At 36.0% G+C, this 24,500-nt stretch overlaps 1 long non-coding RNA gene across 1 annotated transcript; it reads left to right on the top strand.

The window, feature by feature from the left end:
* Nucleotides 1-27: 27 nt before the first annotated feature.
* LOC141380281 (uncharacterized) lies at nt 28-17,042 on the top strand. Its single transcript, XR_015522185.1, has 4 exons — nt 28-91; nt 2,438-2,563; nt 16,337-16,383; nt 16,481-17,042. It is a non-coding gene; the product is annotated as an uncharacterized LOC141380281 (long non-coding RNA).
* The last annotated feature ends 7,458 nt before the right edge of the window (nt 17,043-24,500 follow it).

Here is a 24,500-nt window from a genome sequence, read left to right as displayed (position 1 = left end):
ATGCGCATGAAGCTGACATGTACAACTGCATTGCGGACTTTCGCCACTAGATAGAGCGACACGAACACTTTAAGGAAAAAGACGACAACTGGTATGCTCAACAGAATGATGTTTTGTGTGTAAGTTAGCGTTTTACAAAAGTTAGCGTTTTACAAATTTGTTTTACAAACAAACTTGTTTTACAAACAAGTGGCTTTAAGTTTCTAAATATGCTTTAGGGTCGTCAACGGTTCTCAAGATGCATGTTTTTAATGTTTCAGTAAGTACAAGTCAAACATGATATGTCTTACATTTCTAAGGCCTCTACTTTATCAATATAACGTAAACCTAGCTGAAAAACATGTTGTAAACAAACTGCTATTGTATTAATTGAGGTAACGTGGATTTTTATATTTGCACATTCGTTCAGTGACATGCTCCCTAAAATGTTACCATGAACTTTAAATAGTCAGTCTGAAATAAGATGTATGAATGACTTCAAAACAACATTGTGTTTGATACTTTTAAGCATCAAAATTTTATCCGTTTCATATTACTGTAAAAACATCTACATCTAGCTGTATGTTTTTGCTGTATATTCTTGATAATTAATGTATTTATTTATTTCTATAGCGAACATAATTGCTTTTAGATTGTGTTACTGGTAACATTTCAACCCATTAGATTTACTTCATTATCCACACATCGTTACAACATACGATATTTATAATAAAATGCGAGTATTAAACGATCCATCAGGCTTTTGGAAATTAAATATTTGTACATCTATCAATCATGAAACTGCAAAAACATTATCAAACCAACAAAAAAGTATGTTGACAATAAAACAAATCAAGATATTCATATGACATGCATTTAAATGTTACTAAGAAATATTTATATGTATATAAATATTATGATATGACATAACTGATATTTATATATGCGTATAGATATGTTATAAAGAGATAAGAGATGGGACGGCATGGTGGCGCAGTGGTACCATCGCAGTAAGAAGGTCGCTGGTTCGAGTCCTGGCTTGACCAGTTAGCATTTCTGTGTGGAGTTTGCATGTTCTCCCTGTGTTGGCGTAGGTTTCCTCTGGGTGCTTCGATTTCTCCCACAGTCCAAAAACATGTACAGTATGGGTGTTTCTCTGTACTGGGTTGCAGCTTGAAGGGCGTCCGTTGTGTTAAACACACAGTGTGCTGGTTAAGTTGACAGTTCATTGCACTCTGGTGCCCCCTGATGAATAAAACGACTGAGTTGAAGGATAAATGAATAAATGAGATAAGTGAATGATATCACAAGCTGATATTCTGAATTTTTTGACCTTATAAATATCAGCAAGTGCGCCAAAGGCATATTTCATCATTGTATGGACTGCTGGATAAATGTTTTATTTTCCCCGCCATATTATACTATCATGCTATGTAAGCCACAAAAGTCTACTGTATCAAATATGATAGTTAACAAAAACATACATGCAATTTTAAAATCTTTTACTATAAAATATAGGATTAACAGTAAATACAAGTCAGAGACAAGATGCCCCATTTAGGTGTTGCCATTAAATTAAATTTACAAAAGTAAATCAAAACAAAATCATATTAAATGCAAGCAAAGTATCTATTTTTGACAACTTTTGTGAAAATAAAATAAGAAAATATGGGTGAAATAATATGGGTGTCACTCAGAGTAACATATATATTTGTGTAAAAATTAAACAATAAGCTTATTCCAAACTGTGCTTATTAAAGTATGAAAAATAATTTTAAATCTAAAATAATTGCAATAATAATAAAGTTGTACTAAATTTTAATTATATTTTAAACGGGTAAAGCTAAAAAAATATTGTTTTAAAAATAAATTAATATTTTTAATACACTGAACTTTAAATGGTATTTTATTCCGTGGCCATCTATGTAAATCATGACTAAAATGTATGAAAGTCTATTAGTTTTGCTAAGGAAAAACACAATTTAAAGGGACAAATTATAATGAACTAAGAAATTACCAAGAAAATCCCTTTTTGTTTCTGTTCCACATACAAATCCCCTTTACATTATGAGTTATACATGTCATGATGTTTCATTTAAACTCATCATGTAATCTAAGTTTGGAATCTAAACTACTAATTTTCTAGTCTAAGTCCAGACCAGAATCAAGACTAAACCCCCTTAAGGCCCAGATCCAGACCAAGGTCTCTCAAACATGGGCATCATATTAACAATAATGACTTTATTTGTCTTAAGTATTTCCACATTTCTTTCCCACTACACAGATAACTGAAAAACTGCCATGAGGGCCACAGTCAGAAGTCAAAACTAGCATTTTAACAGACCTTGAGGTTTCTTAAGGAGGGAAAATGATATTTTGAACAACATTTACTGTAGTCATGAAACGCCACAAGTTGTATATGTGTGGTCTGACTGTGGCTCTTTTTATTATGGAGCAGTTTTGCTGGCCTGTGGCGACTGGGGTTTGGACGCCGCTGAGACCCCCTGGTGATGATGTCATAATGACTGTGGCTGATGTCATAATGAGCCTGGTTGCCGGTTGGACGCAGAGGCTTGTGTGTGTGGTGAGTTTAACCGCTGTCTCTTATGCCACCTCCACAGGCAAATAATACACCCATTCCTTTATGAAAACATGTATGGAAAGTCTTTCTTTTCTCATATGCTCTGTACTCATGTATGTTTTCTCATATTTCAAATATACAAAAATGCCCAAAATATGTAGTACAAAATATTTATTTTTAAGTTATTAAAATTAAACAGTATTTAATTTTACAAAATATTTATATAAATGATTCATAATTGTATCTAATAACATCTAAATAATAATAATAATAACAATAATAATTTCTAAAAATACGTATAATGTACTCTCACCGGCCATTTTATTAGGTACACCTTATTAGTACTCGGTTGGACCCACTTTTGCCTTCAGAACTGCCTTAATACTTTGCATAAATTCAACAAGGTACTGGAAATATTCCTTAGAGATTTTGGTCGATATTAACATGATATCATCACACAGCTGATGTAGATTTGTTGGTTGCATATCCATGATGTGAATCTCCCGTTCTATCACATCCCAAATGTGCTCTATTGGATCGAGCTCTGGTGATTGTGGAGGCCATTTGTGTACAGGGAACTCATTGTCATGTTCATGTTCATGAGGCCAGTCTGAGATGATTCGTTTTTTGGAGCATTCTCTGTAAACCCTGGAGATGGTTGTGTGTGAAAATCCCAGTAGATCAGCAGTTTCTGAAATACTCAGACCAGCCCATCTGACACCAACCACCATGCCACGTTCAAAGCCACTTAAATCACCTTTCTTTCACATTCTGATGCTTGGTTGGAACTGCAGCAGAATGTCTTAACCATGCGTAAATGCATTGAGTTGCTGCCATGTGATTGGCTGATTAGAAACTTGCAGTAACAAGCAGTCAGAATATATATCAAAACAATTAGAACTTTATATTGAAATGCATTAAAGAATGCATTTGTTTAAATATTTTGTAAGAAAGTACACAAAGGAAGATATTTATTTAATGTCTAAAGAAACAAACTTTAAAAGAAATATAAAGTGTAAAAAGCTACCACAGCTATATTTGTGCTTAGTACATCTATTTCTAACATAAGATACTCTATATTTTGGAAATCAATTCTTCAAAATCATTTTTACTGCAAATAATTCTTCAGATCTCTGGCTGCAAATGTATTTTCTTGACCCTGAAATATATATTTGAAATATATTTTAGTATATGAAGGTTGATATTAAACATATTTTCAATTTCAAAAATATGTTTTATTGCACTTCACTGCTACGAAATATATTTAACATTTAGTTTAGCCAGATAAAATGCATGGTTTTACCATATGGCTTTGCTTATTTCATCTATGGGAATCCCTATTTTTTTTTAAGTGGAAACTCTACTGAGATAATTGTCTACATTAAATGCACGTACGCATCTTCTTTGAGTGGGCAGGCCGGCTCATCCTTCTCTTTCAGCATACAGTAAAAGTTAACAATCCTCAATATCCCTTAGTTAAACAGTCATGGCCAACATGTGTGTTGAATTAAGAGAGTCCCACCGCTGTACGGCTCTCAACTGTTTCCAATTGTTCCCCTGTGCTCATTCACACACTTATCATTTACTGTCGCACACACACACTGTAACTGAGATAGACATGGCAATGAATGCTACCTTTGCTAATGGCTAAAGTAATAGGATAGTTTGTGAAAAGAAGTTTGCGAAGTTTAAAATGATTTGATTTTGAAAAAAGAGACTACCTGCATGTGATATGAAACGTATATTTCACATTTATTGTGCATTAATATTTTGGCAAGCATAAAATAAGTTCACTTTTTAGATGAGGACCAACTTACTAAATGTAAAGCCCTTGATAATAATTATTTACTGTAATGTTATGCAAAATTAGATTTAAAGTTATGTAAATGTGCTAAATCGGAACTTCGTCATCAGAAATGTGAAAAATCAAACAAATGGCATGAAAGACTAAAGACCGAAATTGTTGTCTGAAATTTTTGCATGTTTAAAAGTACATGCAAACTTGTATCAATCATGTTTACAGACTGCCTCCAAAACTTCCATCTGTCATAGATTTTGGGTCAAGTTATTTATTTATGTTTCACACTTTTCTCATTGTATCAAGCATTTTGAGAGGTGTTTTGACTATTCAGGGCCACCATATAAGCAAAAGCCAATGAATCCACTTTGTCTTGCAGCACAGAATCATGCTGCTGTTTGGTGTGTGTGTTTGTCTATACCAGTGGTCAACAAACTTGTTCCTGGAGGGCCGGTGTCCTGCAGATTTTCGCTCCAACCCTAATCAAACACACCTGAACAAGCTAATCAAGGTCTTACTAGGTATAATTGAAACACCCAAACAGGTATGTTGAGGCAAGTTGGAGCTAAACCCTGCAGGGACACCGGCCCTCAAGGACCAGGATTGGTGACCCCTGGTCTATACCTTTAGCATACTGCCTCTGTTCAAGATCACTTTAATTCAATGGACACAATATTACTTATTTTCTTGTCTTTTTTCTTGTCTTTGGTAATGGATTTATCAATACACACATGCAACTACTAGTTTAGGATTACAAACAATGCATAAACACGAATAAAAATTTTGTATGTGTGTGCAAAGACTTTAATATAAGACTGCAGTATGTATGCCAGGCCAAGAGATGGTGATATTCCTTTGTTAAGACATACTTTGTGCCTGAGCATGTACAGCCTGATAGTCCAAAATGGTTGAATTAAGAAGCAGGCTCTTATCATAGGATAAGGAAACCCTGCTATATAATATATCTGCAGCCCATTGGTTCTTTTCTTTATTGACACTGAGCTGACCCAATCACAAACTTCCATGTTGGGCTCTGTGTAACGTAGGTGTTTATTTGTCAAAATAGTTAAGAGTCACGCCTGTTTCTTACGTGCGGGATAGCAGAAGCGGAGAGCAGGCATTTGCCTTTTGTGTCTGCGCTCTGCAGCGTGCAGCGGAGCACAGATTAATATATTCCTGTCTATTCTATCTAGTTACCTATCTGTCCAAATAAATATACTTTTGTTTTGTTTTTAACTTTTAATCTGCACCACAGCCCGCGGCAACTTCCTCCTATGCTGTTTCCTTAACCTGCAAGTCTTTATTTTACAAATTATAAAGAATGTCTGCTTCTCAAGCTCTATGATGGGTGTCATTCATGTATTTTAAGATGCACTCGGTCAGGAGACAATCGCATGAGATATCATGACATTGTGTTTTTGATTGTCAGCATTATGTAGGCTTATAGTGACACTAATATTTATACAATATGGTTATAATGATATTTATACATGACCAAACTAGTGTGCAACTTTTTTTTTACGTTTAGTTTTGTAGTTCGGGCCCAAACAAATATTTGTTGCATTTTCTAATTGTTTAAGTTCATTTGATTTACAATGTCAAATCTTTTAGCTACGTTTGCTATTTTATTGTTGAGTTAAACCTTTTTTTAGGGTTTCTGACACATTGTTTTTATTGTTTATCTTTATTTTATCAATCAACATTAACTGTGTGCGTCAGCAGGCAGTTTTTATGTTCATTATTTTTTATAGGCTCCCTCAAAACACACTGGCACATACATTTCCAGTGTGGATTATAATTTTATTATAATAATAAATAAATAAAAAATTTAGTTTTTAATTGGTCAACTAGTATGGGTTTTGTGCTGTTATAGAATAGGAGTTGGTAAGCCTGGGTGTGCACAGATGGGGAGCATTTTGATTGATGTAGTGGGCCGCTCTGGCCCAAAATGCCAGGACCGATTTATTTTTTTCCCCAGTCCAGCCCTGCAATGAGTGCAATTGTTTGTATTCAATACTTTATTATTATTATTGTAATTTTTCATTTTCCATATCTGTAATACTTATATTTTGGGATTTTTTTGCAGTCCACTTAGAATCAAACATGGAGATCAATGTTTTCTTTATTGGCATTGATTGTTTCAAATTCAAATGGAATTAACATGCCTGTGTTTTTATTTCTGTAATAAATATGACTGTCAAGCCAGGATCTTGATGGTTTATTGTCGGTATGTTGCTTACATGAAGAAATCTGTTAAAAGTTAAACAAAAATTCTAATAATGAATTATATTTTGGATTTAAATAGTATTTGTCTTGTGTTACATTCATTTTACATTCGAATAGCCAAAATTACAAGTTTCATTCTTTTAAATGCGATTAATAATAATAATTTTTTTTTTTAAGTTTGATTAATTAGTAAATTTTTTTAATCGATTGACAGCAAAATATATATATATATATATCCTCACTCTGTTACATCCAAAAATTGTGTAAAAATTTCTGCATTTCTAGTAACAGGAAAACATGTTTTATTTCATGCAGTGTCATTTATGCTACACTTCTGAACTACAGCTAGTCATTTAATGCAGATTAATCTGAGCTGGATCCAAATGGCGATAACTCCATGGCGCCGTTTAAGTCTTATATTAAAACGTTCATCAGCTCAAAGAGATTGCACTCCTTCACCTTTTTCTCAGAAACAGCCACATGTCTTTTTATGTGCCTGTCTTAAGTGTTTTTTTTTTTTTCTTAACTAATCGACATGTTGGCGTTACATCCCTGCACACTCCATTTCAATGTCCAAAACAAGCCAGAAGAAGCGTTTCTTTCTCATTTGGAAACAGTGTCATGTAAATGTACCTTCAAGTTCATCAAAAGAAAATGTCCCTCATAAAAAAAAACACCATAGTAAATTATAATAAACACTACAGTGTTTTTTAAATTATGCAACCGTAAACTGTATTTTATTGTATATTTTTGACCTTATTCTTCAATGCGGAAGTGCAGCCGTTTTCGTGATTGTTTTAGAACTTCTGATTCAGTTGCCAATTGGAGGAATGACTCGGAATAATAAACGCCCGAAATGGTTAAACTACTTGCTCTACAAACAAGTGTTTGCATGACTATACAGACCAAGTAGAATAATATAATAAGAAAATGTGCAAATTTCATTTTGCAACATCAAACAGCATAACGAGCTGTTTTTAACGTCTAAAAATGAATGATAGTGAATGAGACCGGTAATGTCGAGACAAAAAGATTCAAAAGGCTCGTACACGAAGAATAATGGCCAATAGTATATGTGCAATATTTTGATGATGAAAGTTACAGCATAATGTAGTAGTTGTACTATAGGAAAAATATGCAAGATGTGATATTGTTGTTGAGTGTTAACATAGCGATATTACATTTACCTTGAAAAATTCTATTTTAATTTGCTGTTTAAAAAAAAAAAAAGTTAAAAATAAACATGTTATGTTTATATTAACTTCATGATTGTGAAGCACTTTGGGTGTATCGCCATACACGATTAATTTCTTACATAAACACACAGTAGGTATGTTATAAAATATTATTCAGATGTAATTCATTCTTATTCAGATTAAAAAACTGTAAAAGACATGGTGCAATCATTTATTTTTTAAAACACTGATTGTAGTGAAAACCTCAGCAAATGTTCTGACTCTGATTGGCTGTTGTCATCTTCCTCTCTTGTTTCGACTCTGCTCATCAGCACTTTTATTTTACAGCATTGGGTTTGCCTTTGGGTCACTCTAGCCAATTGCACAACAGCAACAACTGGTGAGGTGGGGATAAAGATAGTAAGGCTCTATCTGATCAAATTTAGATAAACAACCAATACATAAAATAAATATAATTTATAATATATAATATAAAAACAGCTCTACTTTAGTATTAACTGTCATGAACTGATAAACTGTAATGAATACTGTAGTATACTTTAGTTTTTACTACAGTTAACTGCAGTGTTTAAAGTATAATATACCCTATAATTGTAGAAAAATACAGTCATGGTTCGTTTGCTTACATTACAATAACTGTTGTATTACCGCAGCAACTATGAAATTAACACTACATATTAGTGCATATACTTTACTATGAGATTGTTCAAAATCACTATAGTATTTATTATAAATTACAATAGTATTCACATGGGAGTGTTGGCTTTAAATGTTTTCGAGAGTGGGTTTTGAATAGAATAATTTCATCCACCACCAAGCCTGACATATAAAAATAGATAGCCTATATATATATATATAGATAGTGAGCAGCAATATGCAATGTGTCCAATGTATGTTCTTCAACTAAAATATATGTGTATTTGTGAAGCGGGATAGATCGACAGTCGCTCTGATCAGAAGCTGGTGTGGTAAAGGAACTTTATTGTGGTAACTTCAGCTTGCTTGCTGTCCAAGAGCGGGTTTGTGGGAACCGAGAGCAGCCTGTGACCTTTCATTAAAAACGAGCCCCGAAACTCATTAAAGACCAAGGCATGGCATTCTTTCACATGATTATATGCTGGTTCCTTAAACATTTTGCTTTATTATATATGTGCTTAAGTCTGAATCATTGTTTGCTCTCTCTGTGTGCAAATGAATGCTCTTCGGATATTCAGTTGTGTCCACATTATATAAATGGTGTGGGGGAGGTTGTTATGTTTGACCCATGGTAGTTAGGAAGCATCTGGTGTTGCCATAGTGCCATTACTCTGGCTAAATACTGCCCACTTCGGCAGGAAGAGACCTTTGAACTGACATTTAAGCAACCAACAACTTTTGGTTGGGTTTTTATGTGCCGTGTTTATCTGAATTACTTTGCTACCACAAAATTAGACTGGAAAATCTCACTCAAAATGCTCTTAAAGCAAGCAGTCAGATCATAATGGCTGATTTTTCAGCAAGCTTGTGATGTTTTTGTGTGCAATATGCATTAAACAGTGAGTAATACACCATGAATGGCTTGAGAGGGGAAGAATCAGAAAGAGGAAAAACAGGGAGGTGGTGTGGCCGCAGAGATGCAGTCCCAGAGAAGTCACAAATGATAGACAACACAGCAGGCTAACCTTAATCATAGAGTGCGACACCAACCTCTCAGCGACCATAAAATGGGATTTTCGCAGACCAAGTAACTACAATCTTGTGGCATGTGTGTGAGTCTGCTTCCCATTACTCCTATTTCCCCCCATTCCCAGTTCCAGCACTCTTATTGGCTCTGATCACTGCCACATGAGGGTCGAGGGGCAGAACGACTAGGGATCAAAGTTCGGAGGTTAGAGGGATGTTCCTCGTTTTCGTGAATTAACCGTAATTCAGCGTTAGATTACAGAGCTATTACATAGATTATGTCCTTTCCGTCCAAGGCCACACATCAGCTCTACTTTAAACAGAGGGATAGAGTTACTGAGCATGTGTTTATGTGCTGCAGGGACACATAAACCTGTGCGCCAACCTGGTCTAGAATCACTCATTTTATTTATTTATTTGTGATTAAGTTTATCCTGTTAGCTTTTTCAGTATGTTGTGAAGTGTTTCCCCAGTCCTCGAGTACGCCCAACATTGCATGTTTTTAATAAGTCTCAGGTGTGTTAGGTAGGTTGGGTATCCAAATTTGATTACGTAAATGTTTATCACAAAACAAATACACAGCACAAATTTACTGGTCACACTATAGCTTAGTCTTCAGTTTATTGGCTTGTTTAGGGTATAAACCTTACCATCTTGATGACCTCCACTTTACCAGGATCAACATCCTTGAAACAACATTCCTATAACCAAGGGTGTTCGTTCTTGCTCTTGGCGATTTACCTTCCTGCAGAGTTTATGTTTTTAAATCAACCCTAAAGCCTTGATCATCTGGAAAGAGTAGAATTGAGCACCCCAACTTTGAAACAGTCGGGTTTTAGGGATAATAAAAGACCTAGGGTAGTGGTGCGGTCAAATTAGCTGACAAAAGCCCCATTGTCTGTTGTTAGAAAAGTAACAATGTTCAAATATTTAAAGTAAGATGCATCAAATCATTCAGCTTTCTGTTGGTTAAAGCAGTGAATTTTTATGACTTGAAACCAAAGCGCAGGCCACAAATGCTCTCAGGGCGTGTCAGAACCCATTTTTTGCTAATTTAAGGACGGGAAAATTCGCTTTGCGCCATGGCGCATGGTCTAAAAGGGTTGAGTTTATTTTCTTAATGAGTTATAGGTGTGTTTTGAGAATAAACCAATTAGAGTCTCATCTTCCATTCCCTTTAAGAGACAGCTGCGTCCCATCATAAGCGCATTTGCTATTTACAGGACGTAAAGTAAGTCTAAGTGGAAAAACTGAGCATTTCACTAACAAACAGTTAACAGTTTTTTTTTTTAACAGAAAACTGTTAAACAGAGCATCTACTGTGTTTGAATGAGAGATAATGGATCTACTTTCACTTTCGCTCTCGTGGATAGGGAAACCTTTACGCACAGACATCAATTAGTCTATAAATAGTTAATTGCGTTTGTTAAGCGCAAATATTCATTTCAAAACTATTTCTAAATTCAGTTCTAATTTCCAGCAAACGAATAAATGAACAATAATAACGAAGTGTGCTCAAAAACCTGAGTTATATCCTAATACACATGCTGTGCCCCATATGGTCTAAAACCTTAAAGGTGGGCAAATCTAAGCTTGTTTTAATAAAACAAATATAAATATGGATATAATAAATAATACTGCTAATAATAATAACATTATACAAAAGCAAATTGTTATGAATGAACTGAAAAAGCCTCCCGAGATGAAGAAGGCATAAAAGCATTGATTTTTCATATTTATGTAGGCTAGAAAATAATATGTTTTGTAATATTTTAATCCTTTATATTTATATTCTATATCTATTCTTATTATATCCTATATATATATCCTTAATATTACATTTTTTTCATATGTAAAGATACTTGCCTATTGCTCTCTTGTACGTATTAAGCAGTGTGTAACCGAGGCGCAACTCTGCGCTGGAGTTTAGATCGGGTTTGTTTTGGTCTACTGAAAAATCTATTTTAGTTTCTCAAAATAGCAGCGCGCCAGCAGTGCGCCTCAGAATGCCTTCCTTTTTAGAACGGAACGCCTATGGACACTCATATGAGCGCAAATGCATTTGCTATTTAAACAGCGTGGCACAACACCTCAAAACGACTCTTGCGCCAAGCTGAAACTAGCAAAAGACTATTGCGCCGCGCCTTGTGCCACATTGCGCCAGGTGTATGATAGGGCCCATTGAGTTCCAAAAAATCTTGATTATGTGTATTCCTATTAAAATGGCTGGATTTTACACACACAGCAATACAGAGTACATATTTAGTGCATGTGATTTTAAGGATACCCAATGTTTATGATATTGCACTGAAATTTCCTAGAAATATTGGCAAAAGTACCCACTTTTTTGCCATTTTTACATTTTAAGATGTGGGAGTGATCTTGAGTGAACCAAGAAACTGACCTGAGGGGAAGATTTAGTACTCAAAAGACTGTCCTGGTGTCTAGTTCCTATATTCCTATATGAACTATTGCTTTGTGTATTTATAGTAACACAGTTATTGTATAGTAATTAGCCGCTAGGCCCTTCCACCTATGACTAATTTTCTCCTGTGGCCATTTTACTGGTTGCACCATCACTAGGAACTCTGAGGTTACATAAGCAGAACGACAGTCATTATTAAAATCAAACAAAGCATTTAATAAAATCAACAACTGGAGGGAGGAGAATGCCTTGATTTGTGGCTTTCGTTATAATAAAGAGAGAGTGTAGGCATATCAGTTCGGCCTAAAAAACAACTATATTGCCTATATCACACTCAATACTTGTAGTTCTGGATGCTTCTTTGAATTATGAGCTAGGTTATTACCAAACAGCAAAAAGCAGTTACTTCTGCTAATAGTTCTAAGAACAATAAAAAAGTTCCTGATGTGTAAAACCCCAAATTAACTACCTGGTATGAAGATTCCTATTGGATTAGGGATGCATGGAACAGGAATGTTGTGCCTGGAGCTCCAAAAAATGTCAGTCTAGGCAGTAGAAAATATATTCATGGATTTGGATTTGTTTAGGCTCTGACACACCAAGCCAGTTGTTGACCATCACCATCTGTGTCAGACAGCTGAGGCACTGTTTACTCTAGTGTGTTTTCATTTTAAAACATTTCATCATGGTTATGCCTGGCATTCACACTATTCCGGCACAACCGAACCGTGAAAATTAAATGTTTTGAAAATGCCAGAGACCTTGTTTTAGTGTGAAAATGCTGGTAATTTGTCTGAGTGCAGATTGGCTGAAATGTTGCCTGTTGAAAATGTTGGCCCAACTGTCCACAATCTCTCTCTCTGGTCTTTTGTGTATCTTCCTTGATTCATTAAGCACCTCTCATTTAACTATTACACAAGCAGTAGAATGAAATTGTTGATGCCTAGTGACATTATGCAACGCATAGTGATTGTGAATTATGATGTACAGTATTATACTTTTTAGGTTGTATAGTGTGGACGGAGGTTGTTTTTTTTCTGAAAAACAAAAGGTCAATATAGATGAGCAGTGTTTTTATTCTAAAGTGCAGTTTTTTTTAAATGCATACAGTACTTATCAGCACTATAGTCAGACTTTGCTAGGGGCTTTTTGGCTGAGTGAGCATGTTGAATCGATGAGAGAGTAAATTTTGATTGGGAGTTGAGTTAGCAAACACTTCAAGATTGCACAGGGAGAAGGCTGTTCTAATTTGATGTCATCTAACAATACCTGAGCATTTAAGTCTGCAAATATATGTGCCATGCACCGTCTGGAATGAAGACCCAGGCCCACTTAAGGTGATGACACAATGAGCTTTCATTACCAATAGTTATTTGTTGTCTGTCTCTTGTGTCAGGGCTCTTTGGCTCATAAACTTATTGCGTTTTACTCTGCACTGTTCCTAATGTCAAAGTAGGGCTGGGCAATATGGCAAAAAAAAAAAATCTCGATTTTTTTTTTTTTTTTTTTTTTAATAAAATTTGACTGATTCACGATTTCGATTTCGATGTTTTTATTGTGTAACTAGTCAACTTAAAACATTACAACAAAATGACTGAAGTAAAATTCTCTTTATAAGTAACTTGAAAAACCATCTGGTTAAGGAACACTGTATTTTTAATGGCCATGCCATGCATAAATTGTTTCAATGAAGTTTATTTGTTTGTTTTTTTCTGTTTTTTTTTTGTTGCTTGTAGAAAGGATGAACACAAAAATCTTTTAACAGAAGGCGGTTGCAAGCCTTAAAAATACACACATTATTGATAACCCTGCGAATCCAGACCTTATCCATTAATGATTAAGCATGAACATTTAAAGCACTAGTTATCCTTGCCCATATGCGTTCATGACTTCACACATTATACAAAGTTGTGCAGTGTACGTTACCTTATGGAGTCACTCTCTTGGCATTGCATATTGGCGACGCATAAAACCCTGTTATGTGCGATTCTTTCATATTCACGAGTCCTGTCTTTAATCCGCTGTTCAGGTAACCAAAATGTCGGCTACTTGATGTTTAACTATCCGCTTGTTAAGTGGTGATGTATGTAATACTGTTTCCGGGTCCAAGCCGCCACTCATTTGAGTTAAGAAATCATTCGTTTATGATGACTTTTCATTCATATCACACATTAAATAATTTTTAAATAATTTTTTTTACAAAATCATAGTGTACACAACAATCCCTGGGCTTGCTGCATCACAAATACCAACATTTTAACAATTTATAAAAAAATTAATCACTCTCTGGCCATTGGATATTAGGCATGGACATATATATTGCGATCGTGATTTTCAAAAGTATTAAATCGCTTTGTAAACGTTTATCATTACCATTTCACGAGTCTCCCCATTCAGTAGAATCGAGCGCTTGGACCCGGAAGCCGATTCGCATGACGTCACAACAACAAGCGGATGGGTGTGTCACGGGTAAGATCAATAGCTATAATTACGCAATGCTTATTCTCATTTTAAAAATCACGTGACCATTATCTCACAATGTTTAATAATAAATAATCTGATTTTTTATTAAAACAAAAGTGATTTAGCACTGACAAGCCAACTGCAGAAAAACAAGCAACCATCGCGGCAACCGCAGCAAACACTTTTTCCCGAAGCTCAGCTCTTCATTTTTGCACTTGATTATTATGCGATTAATGTAAAAAAATCTATAATTAATCAGCCTTCAAGTGGTGTGTGTGTGCGCGCCTTTTATCACCGAAGCCGCTCTCTTCAAAAAATGAAAGTTGCTTTGTCTGTCTCCCAATATTTCGGCTTTTAATTGAATAAAAAATTAACAATACTTACTGAAATATTTATTTATTTACATGCTGTTTATTAAGATTTTGTGATCTGGATAGGCTGTCTGATCTATACAGAAGCCATGATGAGATCAAGTTTATCGACTTGATAAGGGAATATGTCTTGACAATCCACAAAGACATGACTTAGTAAAGCGTGAAGTCATGTAGGATTTTATTTGTTGCATTAGTCTGAATGTAAATCCTCTCATCAGACCATGCTGGAGTAGCGTTTTTGTATTTGCAGCAGCTCTGCGATGCATGCCCACAACTTCATGCATAAATTAGGCTGTCCAGTCTCTGTGTTCAGTTTGTCACTACCATGATTGAAACCCAGACAGGCAGTCAGGTAATACAGAGAGTGAACCAAAGAGCATTGGTGCAATTATAATGTATCTAATGTGTTTTTTTTTTTTTTTAATAAAAAAAATATGATTTCTCGATTTAATTCAAAATTAAATCGTCTTAAAACATAAATTAAAATTAATTAAAGAAAATCGCCCAGCCCTATGTCAAAGTTATCTTCACTAGTCTTAACAAGACTAGACAAGCTTGCATAAACAAGCAATAATAATAATAATAATGATTCCTTACATTTATATAGCGATTTTTCTGGACATTCAAATCGCTTTAAACATTTTTGGGGGGAATCTCCTTATCCACCACCTGTGTGCAGCATCACCAGACTGCACATCACACATCAGCTGATTGGTGGAGAAAAGACAAAGTGATGAAGACAATTATGATATGGGGATGGTTAAGAGGCCAGTGGGCAAATTTGGCCAGGATGCTGGGGTTAAACCCTTACTGTTTTTCAAAGGACAACCTGGGATTTTTAACAACCACAGAGAGTGAGGACCTCAGTTTGATGTCTCACCCAGTGCTCACTGAGCTGTATAGAGTCCCTATCAATATTCTGGGGTGTTAATACCAACATAAACCGCAGGTTGAGTGCCCCCTACTGATATCACTAAGACCACTTCCGGAAGCTACCTAGGTTTGCTGAGAGCTATCTGCTTGTAAGTAAATGAAGCTGTTTGACTAGTGAACTAGTGTTTGACGCAACTATTTTACACAATGTCCAAAAAGTGGTGAATTCGTAAAAATTCATGATTTTGCCATGAAGGCATACAATTTTTAAAAGTAGTCGTGCCACCAAACCTTACCCCTATACACATTGAGGGGATGAGCAAATCTTACTACATACGAAAGAGAAAATACAAATTAATGTGGATTAGCCACTATAGATTTGCCAAGTGATTGAGTTGGAAAACATACTAATTAAATAACTTGATGGTGACAAATGTAAAGCCACGGTCACTGCACTTTTCGCCCCATAGACATCTATTCATATACTGACCGGAAATGCAAGCTCATGCGACAAGTTTATGTTGCTGTGTTTCAAAGTTCAAGCTTGGTGAACTCTAACCTGTGAAATTACATCACGTGATTGCTTGAGACCAACAGCATATTGAAACGTGACCCCTCTTTAAATAATAATTTAAATAAAATTTTAAATATGGTGCAGTCGATAGCTTTATTGATGTCTAATCATCTTGTTTTATCCAAGCCCTTTTCAAAGCCCTGTATGACAGAATTTTCCATGCACAAACTCTCTTGTGATTACAGCTAAAACCAGCATCCAAAATGCAACGGTGATGGCAAGCCCTACTAATGTAAGAGGAGAACAGCCAACCATTTGAGATTGATGTTAAATACTGTATTATTTAGCCGGTGAATGCTAATGTAACATAAATATCCATTATTCAACAGAACACAGTTGGATATTGGATGATGGGGTTTGATAACTCATCTGTAACTCACTGAAGAGAAAGAACAAGAAGGAATGATAGATCCTGCGGGGTGCGGCATTTTGGACTCAGTTCACTATCAATAAGCAGGCCCATTTTTTCCTCATGAGCTGGAAGAAAACCTACAGCAGATGGATAGACTGTCTGTATTAACAGGCCGTATCATTAGACCTGCCTTCTAATGTGAGGGTTTGGTCCTGTCCCAGTGGTTTCTTAATTATAGCCATTTTAATCAGAGGTAATTGTTTTAACCATGTGCACAGTGATTAGAGAGGTTGACCGAAAGCCAGGGAAGAAAACTATTGCTGCTTGTAAAGACTCTACTTGTTTTGCTAAGGAAAAAGTCCGTTAGGAGAAACCAGCAGGAGGCTAACATGGAAAATCCATTCGGAAGTTTTGAGAATGTTTTTCATTACCAATTCCTAGGCTTCATCTTGTCTAATCTGTATCTGTCATCTACAGTTCCGGAACAGCAAGATTATGAACTTATAATCAAGAAGTATAAATAAAACACAATAAAACTGGTCACAGTATTTCAATTTTGTCCTTTGTAACTCCATTTAGAGTAAGTTAGCCACAGTGTGTTCTTGTTATAGGTCATGCAAGGGCCTTTTCTTTTTTTACTACAACGGGCATTTGACAAACAGCTCCTTTCGTTCCCTTTAAACATATAATTAGATGAAAATGCCACAAGACAGAATCAAAGCCAGGGCCATAATTAGTCCAAGTGTAAAAGCAGTTTTGCCTCGTCTTGATGGTTAGTTTCTGGTGCGAGGTGACAGATCCTTAAATCTTCGAAAGCTCGTGTGAACCCTGTCTCTTTCTCATCTCTCATGGCTGCCCTCTCGTCTAGAGCCTCTGAAACATAAACAGTATATTTGGTGACGGTGTGTGTGGGGTTTGTCAGATTTATGGGCATCAAACTTTGTGGAGAGGAGGGGAAACTCGGCACACCCTGCTAAAGAAATTTAGGAGGAACTTAAAGCATAACTGAGAGGTCTAGCTAGACGCTTTTGTGCTGTAAAGTTGCTTTAGTGGGACCTTCAGAGCAGGATTTCAGCAGAAGTTGTTCTTCTCAGCCGGGCTGGCCTTGACCTTCAACCCCATAATGCTGGGGAACCCGTGCAGTGTTGAGTTCCCAATGCAGCTTCGTGGTGGCTGGGTAATCTCAGAGGTCGCACTCCCTGTGGGAACAAGGCTCCTGGTTCCTCTTCAGGCCAGAGATGACTTGTAAAACATGGTCACAGGAGAGAGATAGGCTACTATGACCTGACATTAAACTGTAGATTCTCAGACCAAAACTAATAACTTAGAACTTTGTCCTTTCTAACTATTCTCCATCTTTTTAGTTCAATGGCTATATTCAGGAGCACTGGGTAGTTAATTCAGCTACTCGCAGATTAAAGACTAGCTCTTTCTGGGCATCATCTGAACTGAAACTGACTTATCTGTGAAGCACATAGATTTTCAAGTATTATGTTGTGTTGTGTGTGTTGTGTTAGCATATTGCTACAGTAAGCTGCGTTGATCAGAAGTTTTATTTATGATTAACTATGGGCCCTATCATACACCCAGCACAATAAGGTGCATTCTGTGTTTGACCCCACGTGTTGCTATTTTCAGCCCAATGCAACCTTAATTTTCCAACCCAGGCTCATTCTGAAAACGTAGTCCAGCGGACGTTTCTGAAGACCGCGAAATACGTCCCAGGAGGTACGTATGGCTGCATTTCATTTTTTTAAGCCTTTGCTACGGAGCGGTGTGACGCTGTTCCGTTTCACGCTTGCTGGCTGACCGCTTACCTCTGTGTGGAGGGCTTTCCCGCTGCAGTCAGTTTGTCCGGTCAGCTCATCGTGTGTGTCGGCGGACTTCAGATGCAGAGAGGAGGAGTTGACAAAGGCGTCCGGGTTCGAGCTCGGGGAAGAGCGGTTCCAGAAACCACATAAGACAAAAACAGAATCCAAAAAATAAAGCGAACGAGTTCATAACAAAACAGAACAGACGAGGGTTTTTCTTTTTCTAGACGGCTTTTCTAAATTGTTGCTCGGGTTTAGGGAAGGAGAAGGGTGGGTCAGCCGATTGGCGAACGGCACTCGCGAGAGATGTTCGAGATACGAAAAAGCATTCACAGCGGCCTCTCACGGATTCGAGAAAACAAAAACTGCACAAATACATACCTCCCGGGACGTATTTCGTGGTCTCCAGAAACATCCGCTGGTGATGAGCCTAGATAATAATTTTCCCCTTTTTCGCCACATTGTTTACATTGCAAATCCATTTGCGCCACTTCGTGGACTCATGGCTGTTTTGATTTAGAAAAGAGGTGTGTTAAGGCACATTGTTGGCGTGTTGCTATTTTGAGGAACAAAAATAGACTGTGTAATAGACCAGTTGAGAGCAGGTCTAAAATCCAGCGCATAGCACGTTAGTTGTGCGCCTCGCTTACACATTGCTTAAAACACGCAGGATGTACAGCAATACACAAATATCTTTACAAATGAAAAAGAATTAAAGCATTAAAATATTACAGAAATTATTACTTTTTACATAAATATAGAAACCACTGCCTGCTTTCGTATAATGTTCTTATTATCATTAATATGATTTATTATATGCATATTTTTTTGTTTTCCATCCAAATAAAATACTTTCATTTTTAGTTTAGTTTTAGTTTAGATTACAGTTAAACTTTGCAAGGACTTCACAAATCACGTTCTGTGTTATATGGTTAATTAAAATCCCATCTGGACACTGCAGATCCTGCGATGTGACTATTGCAGATTTACACACTGCAATGTCAATGCTGAAATGATATGTTGTGCAGCCCTAATATGTAGGGCATCACAGCAAGAAGGTCATTGGTTCGAGCCCCGGCTGGCCCTGTTGGCATTTCTGTGTGGAGTTTGCATGTTCTCCCCATGTTCGTGTGGGTTTTCAAAAACATGTGGTATAGGTGAAATGGGTAAGCTAAATTGGTCATAGTGTATGTGTGTTAATGCAAGAATGTATGGGTGTTTCCTAGTGTTTGGTTGCGGCTGAAAAGGCATTCGCTGCGTAAAACATATGTTGGATAAGATGGCGGTTAATTCTGCTGTGGCTACTCCTGATTAATAAAGGGACTAAGCCGAAAAGAAAATGAATATGATTATATATATATATATATATATATATATATATATATATATATATATATATATATATATATATATATATATATATAGTGCTGTTAATCGATTAAAATTTTTTTACTAATTAATCGCACCTTTTTAAAAAAATTAATCGCGATTAATCACATTTAAAATACTGAAACTTGTAATTTTGGCTATTTAAATGTAAAATGAATGTAAACGCAAGACAAAAAAATATTTTAATTCAAAATATAATTGTTTAATAGAATTTTTGTTTAACTTGTAACACAGATTTCTTCATGTAAACAACATAAATAAACCATCAAGATCCTGGCTTGACAGCCATATTTATTACAGAAATTAAAACACAGGCATGTTAATGACATTTAAATTTCAAAACAATCAATGCCAATAAAGAAAACATTGATTTCCATGTTGGATTCTAAGTGGACTGCAAAAAATGCCAAAATACAGGAATTGCAGATATGGAAAATGAAAAATTTTAATAATAAACTATAGAATACAAACTGTTGCACTCATTGTAAAGTTTTATTGCTGCGAGTTGAGAACATTAATTATAGAGTAGAAACAATTTTGCTTAATCCTCCTTTACATTCATCCAGTTGCTAAGACTAGGAGTATCCCGCAAGTGCACAGAGACTCCCAAATGCCCGCAAATGAATGATAATTTCTTGCAAACCAGTCGTTAAATACATTGCACACCCCTCTCGCCCCTACTCAGATACGTCGCTCACTCCACCCCTGACACCCCTCAACGGGCCTGACACAGACACACACACACAGACACAAACACACAACGCACTGCAGACGTTTTGGCCCCAACGGCCTTCCATACTGGAGCGACTCCTCAGATTCAACACACGCATGATCACGTTCATCAAATTTGCTTAAACTAAGCGTCCTAAAGTATTAATGTATTTCACAAGGATTCTGACACAACAACGCGAAGCATACTCTTTCATTGCGTTTAATGAGGAAACACGATAAACTTGGAGGCTCATGCTGAAAGGCAGAGTAATGCCGTCTTTGACAGCTCGCGACTTCACCAGAGACAGAGTACATTCACATAGGACACCAATACTCCTATTTTAATATGATTAAGATAATACTCTTATTAAAATTCTACCGTGTAGCCTTAAAAGGAACCTTACCTTAAAGGAACACCGAGTCACGAAATGCGGAGGATTTTCTTTCTGTTCGCCATGCGGTATCAACTTACAACAGAAGTCGAAAGTTAAAAATGAAACACCCGAAATTGCATGAAACTTTGGAGACGTCCACCACAACAGGAAGTAAAAAAAAAAAACTGCCACTGCGTTAATTGCGTTAATTTTTTTTAACGTGTTAATTATTTAAAATAAATCGCATGCGTTAACGCGTTAATTTTGACAGCGCTAATATATATATATATATATATATATATATATATATATATATATATATATATATATATATATATATATATATATATATATATATATATATATATATATACATTTTACATGTTAAATAATGCATGCTAGATCTCTCTACACATTTACTATAAGGCTGGAAATGTATTTTCTTCGCCCAAAAATATATCTAGAAATATATTTTGTTGAAATTATAAATATGAAAAAAAATAAATAAAAAAATACATATATATATATATATATATATATATATATATATATATATATATATATATATATATAATTAAAAAAGCACAGATACAGCAATATATTTTGGCCAGGAAAAAATATATTGTTTTACCATATGGGATGCTATGTAGCTTGCTAGGTTATAAGACTGTTGCTATTTCAGTCAAATAATTCATCTTTGTTGGTGTGTGTTCGGCATCTGAGGCTCTAAACAACCCGCTGGGAGGACTAACAGACCTTTAATGCAGCTGTCAAAATTCACAACTCCCACAACACAAACACCACGGCCTAAACCTCTCACACTTGCTGACCATTATTCCCTTGAGCTGTTCTTTTGAAATCAATCTCAGAAAAAAAATGGTAGGGTAATTGCTACGATTGATGATGATTCGCTTTTTTACGACAACATAATTTAAGCAGCGTTCCTTTTTAGTGTTACTGTTAATTGCTGGTTCTCTACAGCCAAGTCGTTTAAAACTGTACTGCTCTGTTCGGTCAAATAACCCACATAAATATTTTTTGTAGATTTTGGACCTATGTCCTAGTTAAACATACTGAATCTGCACTTTTACTTATGGCCCATTGCTTGGCTCTGATCAGCTATACCGGGGTAAATGGCCTCATCTACACAGATGGAAATAGTGAGCTCAGTGCACCGCAATTTAGCAAAGAGAAAAATGAGGCTAGAGTTTGTGTGCGTCTGTGCTGGTTTTTTGCTTATTTATGTATGTCCGTATGAAAAATAAGCGATCAGGTTGCTTTCCCCTATGTGTGTGCGAGAACAGTCCTATGCAGATGTTGATGGCCATTTCTGAATTTTAGTCCTGCATTGACTGAGTGGGACACAAATAGATATTTTAGTGGAAAAACAAATGGCCGCAAAGGGAACTTTCTTCAGATTAAGAGCTCACACACTTTTAACAATTTATTCCTGTGCTGTAACTTACTGGCAGCAGTTCGCCATTAAATTACTGTAAATCATCTAAAGCAAAAATACTGTATTTACATTTATAGCACTACTTGTCTTCCTATACATGCATTTACAGAATTGTATGTATAGGGTGTCCACTGGGTCTTAAAATGTCTTAAATTCACTGAAATATAGAGTGGAGAAACTATGACGTCAATTTGTATGCAAAAACCCGGAAGCGAATTAGCATTTTAGCACTTCCGGTTCCCTCGTCCCAAAGTCAATAGGTTTTTTGAATAGAGTTTCAGTAAAATTGCTTAAATAAGGTCCGTGGCTAACACAAACTTAAGATACTTTCATGTTTTGTTCTATGACATAAAACACATCAGTTACAGCATACTATTGAATTTTTAATCGGTTATGCTTCTTTAAAAAGACAGTTGCTATCAAGTTGCTAAATTGGACTACAAGTGTGTCGTAGACATACGTCATCAAGGTGATCTGGTCTGGAGCACAGCTCGCTTGGGTTGGGCATTTGGATTTGTCTGTTATTTAGGTATTTTCATGAATGGTATTTTATAGTTTGTTGTATTATTCTAATTGGGAATTCAGATTGTGTGTAGATAATTCCTTCACTTATAAAGACAGTCGAGACACATTCATTTGTTGATCATTTTTTTAATTAATAAATATTATGAAGATACTGCTTACCAGTGCAGCCTCCTGCTCTCAGTAATGCAAACGTGTGAATAAATGTGTAAAAATACATGCATGTTAACTGCCATTTTAACGTGATCAAGTGATTTTTCGTCTTTTTTTTTCTTTATCTGAACACATTTAACTCTGTCATAACTGTAATATTTACACTCCTCCATAAAATGTGTAGCAGATGTGACTGTATGGGCTGCTTTTCACTGTACGTCGTGACATAAAAGGAATATTGAATGTTGCTCTGTGTCCAAGATGATGGAACTTGCAGCCATTTGATTGACTTGTTTCTTCTCACGCCTCATTTCTCTCATCTTTTAAGGTAAGCAGGCTGAGTGTACGCGAGCGATACACTTATTTAAATATGTCTCATGATAATACTATGTAGGCAGATTTATACACAGTTTTAAAACTTTTAGAACTGCAAAGCAAAACAGATGTATTTCCCATGTAAAAACGATTCAAAAGGCACATAAGTCTATGTGTTTTTGCATATTTATTTGTTTATAATATGTACCGTGGATTATAATATAATAAATGGAGAGATTAACTCTTTGTCATGGACATTATTTCTAAAAATAAGCTTGATAAGTTCTGTAGCAAGGTGGTGCTGACATCACAGAAGAGCACCCCGAGGGCACTGTAGTCCGTTTATAGCCTAATGTTAGCTTTTCAGTTCTTGCATTTGCATTTAGATCCAAAAGTGCTTAAGTGGACAAAACGTGTAAGTGTAATGAACAGAGTTTGAACACAGAGCTTATTATTTGCTATTTTCGAAAACCCTATGGGAAAATCCTATAGGGATTTTCACGAGGGAACCAGTTTTATGCTAGCAGCCGATTAGCCAACAAAGTGACGTCTTAGTTCCTCTACTCTATTGGGTTGTAGGTCTTAAAGGGTCACGAAACACCAAAACACATTTTTTGAGCTGTTGACAGTCGTATATGTGTCCCACACTGCTAAAAACACTATTAGGACACCTATATTTCACTAAAAAGTGTAAATTGGTTGTTTTTGCGTTATTTCAAGCAAATTCGTACTTCCTGTTTGAAACGAATTTTTGAAGCTGCGTCACGGTCATGACATAATAGCGTTGTATTCCGGCGTGCAGACTGGGCGTCTGTGCCAGAGTGTGCCTTATTACGTCTTACAGTGTGATGCATTAATGCATGAGTAAGGCTTGGTTCAAACCAATCAGCGCGCTCTATTGTGCAACTTCATTAATATTCATTACTGTCACCGTCTTTACACCACAGAGACGCCACGTTGTGTTGGCAAAACAAGCGTGAAGTGTTGCTTTTACAGTTTGCTGCCATTAAGTTTCGTTTTCATTTTCTCTCTGTGAGAGCTTATCTGGATCACGTGTGGATTACAGTGTACGCGACGCTCGACAACAATAATTTACGTGTCTAAGGGGGATTATTGTTTACCTGAGAGCTGTTCTCATCTGCAAACGCTGAAATCCGGATTCCGGATGTAGTCTTCTCTTCATAAAGACGCGGCTCTAGTTGCTGGTGATTGTCCTGTCTCTACAGATTTGGTAAGTGAGCGATCAGTGCTCTTTGTATATTCAGT

Source organism: Danio rerio, chromosome 22 (assembly GCF_052040795.2).
Source record: "Danio rerio strain M-AB ecotype USA chromosome 22, GRCz13ab, whole genome shotgun sequence".
NCBI lineage: Eukaryota > Metazoa > Chordata > Actinopteri > Cypriniformes > Danionidae > Danio > Danio rerio.
Note: the sequence above shows the minus strand (reverse complement) of the source record. Positions and strands in the feature narration are given on the sequence as shown.